This window comes from Sinohyriopsis cumingii, unplaced genomic scaffold (assembly GCF_028554795.1).
Source record: "Sinohyriopsis cumingii isolate HCF-2022 unplaced genomic scaffold, ASM2855479v2 utg001356l, whole genome shotgun sequence".
Taxonomy (NCBI): Eukaryota; Metazoa; Mollusca; class Bivalvia; order Unionida; family Unionidae; genus Sinohyriopsis; species Sinohyriopsis cumingii.
This window is the reverse complement of record NW_028315989.1, coordinates 121,321-132,397: the sequence shown is the minus strand read 5'-3', so window position 1 is coordinate 132,397 and position 11,077 is coordinate 121,321. Positions and strand designations below refer to the sequence as shown.

Here is an 11,077-nt window from a genome sequence, read left to right as displayed (position 1 = left end):
CATGCACCAGCTAAAATGGTGTAGTGCGATGTAAATGAGATCCAGATACGGAAACAAATTTATGTTAGTAGTCTTCTGAGTTCTATATTACGAATGTTCTAATTTCATTATAGTTCTTGGTGGCTTGTTTTGGTTGTCCTTTCATAGCCCAGCCCTTTATACAGCTGTATTGCATTGAATATGTTATTAGGCTATGGTATTATTAATTTTCTTTTAAGAAAAACGTTATCAATATAACTTTAAATATGTCCAATGTAAGAAACACTTCGGCCTGATAAGTGTCTGAAAATATAATTTTATATAATCATATCACAAATTGGTGATATTGCATTGAAGGCCTTGTCGTGCAGAATTGTGATCTTCGCATATAATAAATATAATTTAACATACATACAAGAAGCCTTAGGTGACATATACAGTCCCGAAGCTATTGCATTAAAAAGAGGAAAAAGATAAATGTAGAAAGAATAATGGAAATATATATTATGTATATAGGAAGATAAACATTTCGTGATTACAGTGAACATGTTCTCTGACAAAGTATAGCATGAATGGTAAAGATGTTGAATATATATATATGCATGGAAGATAAAGACAAAAGGTAAATTCCTTAAAATGTATGGTCGCTAGTGTATGTAGGGTGCAAAGGATAAAAGCACAGATATCAGTTTTAGTTCTTACTCAATGCATTTAGATTGGTATACGTTTCCCACACATTTCGGCTCGGCGTAATTGAAGCCCATCATTACCAGTGTTGCCATTTGTTGATCATCAGAAATCACCCCTGACTTGCGTATAGGAGTAAGACATCCCTTGAACGTTTTATGACAATCACAACCCAATCTGGAAAAAAGGTGGTATATGAATAGGTGTTTACTAGCTTTCACTGGATTGTCCGTTGCAGCCTAGTGGCCTAACAGTTTTCTTTTGTAACGGTTACAAATATATTATGCGTTAAAAGCTATATACATACATACTTTACACTCGCTTCCACCTAACTGCTTTTATTGAGAGACAACAATTTTTAAATTACAAATTCATGATGTGCAAACTGATAAATAAAGTAAATGCTAAAAGTCTCGTGTCACTGTCGTTATTTTCACCGTATTATTAAGGATGAGTTTGCGATAAACTTACACTGTGTGGGATTCCGTGTTTTTGAGACCATACTTAGTCTCACCTGCCGTAATGAAGATATCGCATCCTTTGAATTCTTTACAGCATTTACCCGTTTGTTCCCATGTCCCAAAATTAGTCTGTGACATGGTTACCTTCTCACATTTGGACTTGGCTGCAAATGTAACATGTCCAGGTTTATTTTGCTCAGAAAAGATATGTAAGACATTTGCAATTTACATAAAAATAGGCACAGACTAACTTTACTATATTTATGCGCCAAACCCAGGTTATAAACAGCAATGTCATTGTAGTTTTGGTCCTTAAATCTAACTGGTACTGTTAGCTTGTCCTCGTCATCAAACTTTCATTCCGTAATTTTCTGGCAACGTTCAAAGCAGTTTCGGTTTAACTTAAGAATAATCGTGAAGTGCCTGTTTTGTTGAGTTCTTCCTACCCAGAATGCATATAAAACGCATAGATAAAAACATTATTGCGTTTAATGAATTGTCACTTGAAAACCTGTTAATTTTGTGAACGATGTTTATTTTTTATTAATGAATGTATACAAGTCATATGTTATCTATCTTTCATTACATAGATATAGGACGTACTGGTAGTGTTATTTTTGTCCCCTAACGAATGTAGGATGTATTTTGTTACTCGCGTTCCTCCGGCCAATAAAGTCCTGATTTTATATTTGTTTCTTAAGCAATGTAGTGGACCTTTCCGTTTTATATCAACACATTAATATACGCTTATTTTGTTTTGTGCAAGTAGCCTTATTTAGTATGGGTTGGTAATGTATTACGTTACCTCTCGCAACATTCACAGCGAGGTCATGTACGTCCTTGAACAAACCCCTTTGTAGGGACAGTATCTTCTCTGGTTTCGAAGTGACAGCCTCCGCCGTCTTAATACTGCACTCCACACTTCTGTTCGTATGAATATTTATTACATCAATAGTGTGTTACTGTGATTAATGTTGTCGTAATTTATATTTTACAACTCAGAACGGAACAATGACATTATTAGAATGAATCTAGGTAAGACCTAACTAAATTTACACCTCTAAGACACACAGGCCTTAGACAACTGGCGTTGTTTGAATTAAACTACCAAGTAACGTTGCATAAATTGTTAGGCCCAATTATTGGTCAAAGTCTTTTTCATCTTACTTAACTTGATCACGATAGATTAACAAATATACAAAATTTAAACTGCAAGGAGCTAAAGGCTTTATAAGCCATGGTCAACATCAATCGGACTTTACGTACCTCATGTTGATCGAAATTGCTGCAAATAGCAGAGCTGTTATTAAACTGACAGACATCTTAACAAACGTATAAAGCGGAATTGTGTGCTCTATTTGCGATGTATGAAACGTTCACTGCATTCACTCCTGTGGATATAAGAACAGGTAAAATGTCATTCCTAATGCAGCAGTCTGAACATCAATATGCAATTAGTTTGCCATATGTTATAATATATCAGTACAATGATAACAATTCGTTGTTGATCTAAGTCGGCTGACAAATAAACCAGTGCCAAACATTACATTGTTAAATTAAGCGGAGTATAGTTGTTCATTATTTATTCGACTTTGACGATATGCTGTAAACAAATAGAAGGTGTAAAATCCTATGAGAATATATATCCGCCCTTGGAAAAACATATAACTCCAATTTCAACAGTATACAACATATCATTATTTACGTTAAGGTTTGTGCTGTTGCAAAATCCGTCAAACTATATAACGCAAATGTTTGTCTTTCTTTATAAATCGTTAATACTAGCTTTCAAGAAAAAGACCGACTTCAGTAAGGCGTGACTCATTTGTCTATTCTTTTGATTTGATTTAATAGAGACAAAATGAAGCTAAATATATCGGAATTGTAAACGAAAATGAATTTTGTTTTCGAAACAAAGAAATGTGTTCTGAAAAGAGGAGCTAAACTAACCATCCATGTAAGCAAGAAATATCTGTAAATACATTTCTTAGAAAGCTGTATAACTTTGTTATATGATGAGACACCCAAGAAATCTTATATGTGTTAGGGTTGTGAAATAAAATATATAAAACGTCCTCGCATAATTCCAGTTTCATTATGTATTATGACCCTTGATGATCGGTCCAATAATCAATGTTCTTAAACATCTCCAATTTTAGGCTGCTAGATTCTTAATTTTGTTGCGTCAATTTTTCCAAAGTTGTATTTTAATAAATATAATTATCACAATATAGGGCAGTTTTACAGACGATTCAAGATTGTAGATGTTTATGAGGAAGGCAACTTTCTTTCCTCATTATTTCCTTTTGAAATTAATAACACGTAAAGAGCATATTGAAAACTATTGATTATAATATGACTTTGGCATGTATTTCATCATCTACATTGGAAATGGAATATTAATATATCCTATGTACTTGTTTTGTTCGTTTTGTGAAAGCTTCTCATCCCAGCAGTAAATTACATTTCCAAAAGGACCGCCTAGTTTTGTTCCACTGTCATTTATATTTGTTTCGCTTAAACACCAAGCACAGGAATAGCGTGTTAGAACTATAATACATAACTAAAAATCAGTGGAAGTATACTTGTTTAGGACCATAAAAAGAAAAGAATACAAATAGGTGACTCGTAATGGTCGTTGATATGAAGCGGTTTATTTTTGGCGTTATGACCTGAAAATTGCTTCACTGTTACATCGTATTAAATGATGTTTATAAATAGTTTTAGTTATAATTGTACAATAACTTACAGATGTTCAGAACTCAGCGTAACCATGGTCACCAGAACATGATGAATTGAGGCTAATCATACCTCTGAATACAAGCACTACATTAAATCACAGTTTAAAGTGCTGAAGCTAGTAATCAAATTTGTAATAGCGGATGCCATGTTACTTAAAATTTTCCATTGCCTCATAATGAGAGCATAACTAATCTACAATTAAAAACGATAGGTCATAAAATATATCACTGAAGAAAGTGAACCCAGCAATTCATGTAAAATCAACAAGTAATTTTCTGCTTGTATATAAAAAAAATATTCAACACAAACTTACAATATTGTGAATTAAATTCCAAATAATTCTAAATCTCTTATCAAAAGTCTAAAAATGTAGAAAGTTCCTAATATATTAAAATAATGCTGTATGTCCGGATATAACACATTGTTGCATTCCAGAATAACATCGAATGAGTTAAGAAATTCTAAAGTAATTTATTAATCGAAACGGAATGAACATTTTGGGAAATCCATTGAATATCTTATATAAATAATTCCTGTCAAACAATTTCTGATTCTAAATCTAATTGTTCGTATCACAGCAATGTGATAGAGAATAGGATTTAGGTAATTCCTTATCAAATAGCTACTGATACCTGCGTTTACTTTTCCTACGATATGAATCATTACTACGGAAATATCCATATTTTAAACATGACCTGATATCAACTGCCAACCAGTGAGAACTAGATAAAGAGCAACTGACAATCACACTATTGCGTAGTCAAAAGGTCAGAGCCAGCATTCCAGCAAAAAAAAAAACACTGTTATTTTCCTTTGCTTTCCTCTAACTTCACAACCACTTGACCCATAACGGTGACATGTTACCTGTTTGCACTTCATGTTATGATGACCATGCTGACTTCAGCACAAAGTTTCTGAACAACTCTGAGTTCAAAGGAACTATAGAACACGACTTAGGTATCATATTCAATGCCGCAGATAATTGCTTTAGCAGGTGTAACATTAGATCTCTCATAGTGTTTGTGCTGACTTTTTATTTGCAAAAAAACGTTTTAATTGAGAAATATACGACTATAGTTATTCATATTCGTTTATTTTTCAAAATCGCAGCGAATCTTACTTTTACCTACATCTACTATGTCATCCAATATCTACTTATTTGATTTTATTTATAAACATTTAAAATTACATCAACAAGAAAAGATTACTTTTCTATAATTGTATTTGTCTTTAAATGTTTGTATATAAAATCAAAGGAGATATCGTTCTTTTGCAGAATTGCATCAGATGACTTACCTCGGATATTTGAGTTTGTAACGTTTCCAATTATTTGTTTTGATATTTTGAACAACATTATATGCTATTATAATTTACTCACATACTAGAAAACTATCTACGACAGTCCCGAAAAGTTCCGAGTTTCACTTAATATAGAATAGGTTCGAAATAAAGTCGCATGTGTGCCATACATGCTTTGACATGATGTTTCTTTATAAAGGGTAAAGAATATCATTGACGATCCAGTTTACAGCAATGTTATTCACCAACAATGTTTGTATAACCAGTACAAACAATGCTGGAAGAAAATAGACAAACCTTTATACACAGTAGATGCAGGTATATAATCTAGAACACGTCAAACGCAAATGCCTTTCAGTGGTAGAAATGTCAGTGTCTGCGTATAGCATGACATGTTTTCCTGCCCACACTAAACATAAAGTATTAAAACCCGAAGTAAGAGTGTTCTCCTATTTAAAACTTGGACGATACGCAGACTCGTTTATGTTGCGAGCTATGTAACTCACAGATGTGTGCAAGACAAGGACCCAATCTTTTCACGTGAGTCTAATTTAAGCGAGCATTATATAGTCTGTGCCTGCGCTACTAGAAGATAAGAGCAGAATTTAAATTTACTGGAAATATATTAGACTCAGGCGAATCATATATGGCATATGAATCAAAAGAATAATGTTTGCCTCTTTATGAAGTCATCATGTGTAACAGTAAGAGAGAAAAGAACGAAATATTGTCTACTTTGTTGAATGTTTAGAGATAATTTTATGCAGACTAATATTAATAGTTGAAAAAAACAACTTGTTCATATAACACATTACGAAGAACTGAAAATGTTTCCTGGTAGAGACGGACACGTTTAAAATGGCAATCGATTTAAAACAAATCATAAACGAAAACTACAAGTTATTAAAAACCTTAAGAATATAGAAGATATTCAAAGACAGCAAAAATATTCAATGAAAATCGATTTCTGACAAAACACAAGAATGTAAATTATCCCCCACCTATCATTGTTTTTAATTTAAAGTCAATAAATGAAGAAAAGGCTTAAAGTCAGTAACAAATCATATTTCAAGAAACCACATATTCGATTATTTCATAATTCGTAAACGCAGATAAAAGTATTAGATTGACACACTAGCAATCTAAAATAATATATAAATATATTTATCGAAATATACATAATGATACACTCCTAGCTAGTTAAACATTTATAAATATATGATATTAAAAAGTCAATTGTCGCATAAAAAATAATCGTAAATGTATAATTTTACCCATTGGATCTGATTTTAACAAAGATAGATCCTGTTCCTTTTTAAAGAAGCATTTTGGCAAAACAATGTTTGATATCATTAATTCTTAACTGAAATGTCCCGGTTTTATATTAAAATTCAGCACAGGAAAGGAGAATTATACGTTTTACTTACTTGCAAAGCCCGTCCGTTGTTATCTCAGTCTCCCTTTCATGAGTGTGGCCTCTGCTGAGCAGTGTCGAGTTTTATACCTTTTTTCTTTATAATCCCCTGATGTAATAGGTTATTAACCTATTTCCATCGGCAAGTACGGTTTGGGATCGTTACCCTTATGTGTGAGAAAATGATTCGTAGATTTCTTGAACAATAGAAATATTTCTTGCTCAGCAGTTCCATTTTTTCTAGTGATCAGCTTGTTCTGATGCTTCCTTTGTTCACGTCTGTTTTTACATTAGATATGTAAACATGGATACTCTAGTTAAGCTGATTAAAGTTATATCAGGACAATATAAAGAAATATCTAAATTGTGTAATGGCATTCCTTGAGAACAAATGTTTTACTTTCAAATGGTATGCAGTTTTTCTTATCTACGTGGTCATTTTTATATTCGTCTGATATAATTTATCTAACGGGACGTCTTCAGTTTCAAACCGTTAAACGTCCGTCAGACCTTCGATTCAAGATGTGACGGTGATTACTCATATATTATAAATAAAACCATATAGGTTTAAAGAAATAGTCTTTGCTATGATATAAATGTCCGAAACAAAATGAATAGTGAAGACATATTCTCAGAATATTCGACTATTTGAATCAACATACCCAGAATATTTATAATGCCAATGATACGATGAACATGTATTCACCATTCACAATTATACTAGTCGTATTTAGTTAAAGTTCATCTTCACTTAACTAACAAATAGAAAGCGAATTCAATCACACTTTGTCAGTATATAATATATACTATTGACCTACCTTGGTGCAAATAAGTTACCATATAGCCTGGTAAATAGTTTTATCTAAAAATTAAACAACGTTTTGCCAAAGGTAAGAAACTAATCCGCGTTACGTGCATGTCGTCTGCTGGCAGTATTTATACTGAGAAAATGTTTTAAAACGTTACATTAATATTAACATTAATTAGGTAGTGTATGTTTTCTGTATTTATATCCACTCCTCAGTGCATGTCATTTTCTTAACAGAAGCATTGGAGTTTATATCTAATATAGCCAATCAAGACGCCTTATTTTTGCGATGCCTTATATCACATTCGTGAGCTCTTTTAGTTATCTAACGGACCCATTTTAGTCTAATATTCTTTGTAAGACTTATATTAACCACCCATTGGTCTTCCCTCGCAAATCAAATATATACCCATCATGTGTTTCAAGCCTGAATTATTCTTAAGTTTGTCTAACAGTTATGATTTGTGATGGTAATTAATAAATCAGATAAATAAATAAATTAGATACATGTATTTGACAAATATGATTCGTTTACAGTAGTACTTCCGCTAAGTTACAGTGTGATACAGTAATGAACTAAATAATGAAATATCTACATCGGTAAAACAAAATCATAAAGTACATGAAAAAATTATTTCTAATAGCAATAATACATTTTGACACTTTGGTAGGCGATGGAAAATTAAAAAGTAGGAATTAAATGTAGACATTATAACTAGTTAAATAAATGCAAAGTCATTGTAAAGAAGATTAAACAACACCGCGTAATTACAGATAACACAAATATTGTGTGGTGAGTCGATTTTATTTAACCTGAAAAATTTGCAAACATCAGATTGGCTGTACAGATTACCAAACAGCTTTAACACATATGCATGGGCCGTATCATTTGAGAATAAGTCAGCAATGCAAATAGCAAATGCATTAAAAGAAAGTTTAATAGTGAAGAAATGTTCTGGGTTGACCAAGAAACATGTTTTAATAAAACGTTTAAAATATGTTTGATTGATAATATTATTCAAAAAGTATCATATGTTTAATGAGTCGAATGCGAATGCTGTTGATGGTTTTAAGTGCGCAGAATGCAACACAACTATAATATTTCCACGTTGTGTGAGATATAAATATAATAACACAAGATACAACATTATTTGGACGACACATAGAGAGGCAGCAACTATGAAAATGAGCAAACTGTATCTTATATCTAACAAAAAATATCAATTTGAGAAAGAATATAGTCTAATTTCGCCGCTTGCAATGTCCCGCAAGCAGTCCACTTCAGTTAGAATTGGCGCACAGTATGAATTTACTTTATTCTCATAATAATTAAATTATCCCTCTGCCTAGATTTTGAACTCGGTTCAACTGGAAATACACACGAATTTTAATGAGGTTTACATATGATTTATTGCGTTTATATGACAATCCCATTGATTCAAATAAGATTGTTATAGTTAGATTGTTACATTTATATGTTATACAGCATGTCATTGTTACAAAAAAGTTTTCAAGAATGAAATTGATGGATACATATACTAAATATTTGCTTTCTAGTAGCTTGAACTATAGTTTTGGTTTGCGTTTAATGGCATACTGTATGTTCGTGCGTGTATGAGTATATTTGCGTGATTATGCTTATTTGGTTTGCAGATTGTGTGTATATGTGTGTGTGTGTGTGTGTACTTGTGTCTAACTTATTATATATGCTAATCAGTATGTGTACATGTCCTTGAAATGTTTGAATGCGCTTATTAACATATTGGTCATATGTCGCGCAAATTCCTATAAAATAAACATTGTACACGTGAATAAGAAAAAAACTATATATTTGATTGATTGACAAGACCAGGGATATTTATGTATCCTCGAAACATAAGATTATTCTCTTGCTCACCATTGATATGCATGTTCTAAAGTCTTTACAGGTCTACTTTCGTTTATGTGATAAATTTATTCATCTAGATGTGATTTGTAAAGGTATTGTGTCAGATACTTCATCATTAATGAAAATAATGAACAAAAACATCGATTTGTTATCACTTAGAAAGAAGGTTCTTTGCTTGGCTCTCAGCCTTGAGAGGTTAGTGTTAGGAGTGGTCGGCCTGGTGTCAGGATAATGTGACTGGGTGGGACATCATGCTATATGTCAGCTGCATGATGCCTCAGTACTAAACATCACTACACACTGCCACACTGTGGACATCGTAGCGATAAGACTGAACATTTGGTAAAGCTACGCTAAATATCCAAATCACACAAACACACCCACACCCACACCCACACCCCTATATATATATATATATATATATATATATATATATATATATATATATATGTGTGTGTGTGTGTGTGTGTGTGTGTGTGTGTTTGTGTGTATGTGTATGTGTGTGTGTTTGTTTGTTGTTTAAGGTATTGAATGAGGATTTTGAGAACCATCACCCAGAAGATGATGCACCGGAGAGAACGGAAGACAGTAGATGGTGTAACAAATCCTGTGGTGCAATTTGATATCACAGTAAACTTTCTTATCATTTCCTGTTTACACGGTTTGTATTGCTTAATAGCTGACATGGCTTCCAAAGGCATAACAAATTGCATCAGCATATGAGTAAATAATTAAGTCAGAATCACATTTGTCATGCTCTTGTTACAGGAACTTAAAACACCATCATGTGTTGATGCCGTTCAGTCTCAGACTGAAATTATACTTAAAAAATAACAAGCAAGCAAAAGATTTCATGTGCGACTACCAAATCTACTGCTAATGCATGAGTCACATTTGTCATGCTCTTATTACCGGAACTATATATACCATCATGCGTTGATGCCGTTCAGTCACAGACTGAAAAGATACTTAAGAAATAACAAACAAGCAAAATACTTCATGTGCGACTACCACAAATACGGCTAATGCATGAATCACATTTGTCATACTCCTATGACAGGAACTATATACACTATCATGCATTATTGCCGTTCAGTCTCAGACTGAAAAGATACTTAAGAACAACAAACCATCAAACGAAACATACAACATTGTATTAACTATTGACAGTACGAGTATGTAAATGTTTGACTCGCTAGACCAAACACTTATGAACTTGTTATTAATTAGCAATGATATACCTTCACTGCTGCACATATTGATAAAAAATCACCATTTGTGCGAAAACCATGATGATCAGCATAGACGTCTACATCTTCCAATACTAAACAGGTTGTGAATTAAATGTCAAGCAAGTAAAGATAAGGAGCAAAGGCGGTCAAAATTCTCATGCACTTGTAAGCATTCATACATGACACTCACGGAAGAAAATAAGCTTACCTTTTCAAAGTACTTATGCATAAGTTCATTTTTAAATGTTTTATACTCATGTAAGCTATGTCTCATTTCAACACGTTTTGTCTCCTATTTTCTTCAGAACAACGAAGTGAAGAATAGTTGCGACATAGAGAAAGGGTGACTTTCTAGAGCCATACAATACTGCAGAACCGCAATATTGAGGTGTACACTATAAGTTTAGACAGGCATGTTCAGATACAGAAATGGATCAGAGAGAATATGAGAGACACACTATTTTAACGTGTAACATGTAGCCAAGATATGTTGCAATGTTTACTGCACTGAATGATACCATTTGCTAAAACTCGTATACAAAGCACATATAGTAATATAACAGTTTT

The 11,077-nt window shown here is 32.7% G+C and overlaps 1 long non-coding RNA gene across 1 annotated transcript; it reads right to left on the bottom strand.

Moving 5' to 3' along the window:
* Positions 1–1,932: 1,932 nt before the first annotated feature.
* Positions 1,933–6,727, bottom strand: LOC149772588 (uncharacterized). The gene is made up of 3 exons (XR_016417662.1): positions 6,596–6,727; positions 2,394–2,518; positions 1,933–2,051 (listed from the first exon to the last, which is right to left on the bottom strand). It is a non-coding gene; the product is annotated as an uncharacterized LOC149772588 (long non-coding RNA).
* Positions 6,728–11,077: the final 4,350 nt, after the last annotated feature.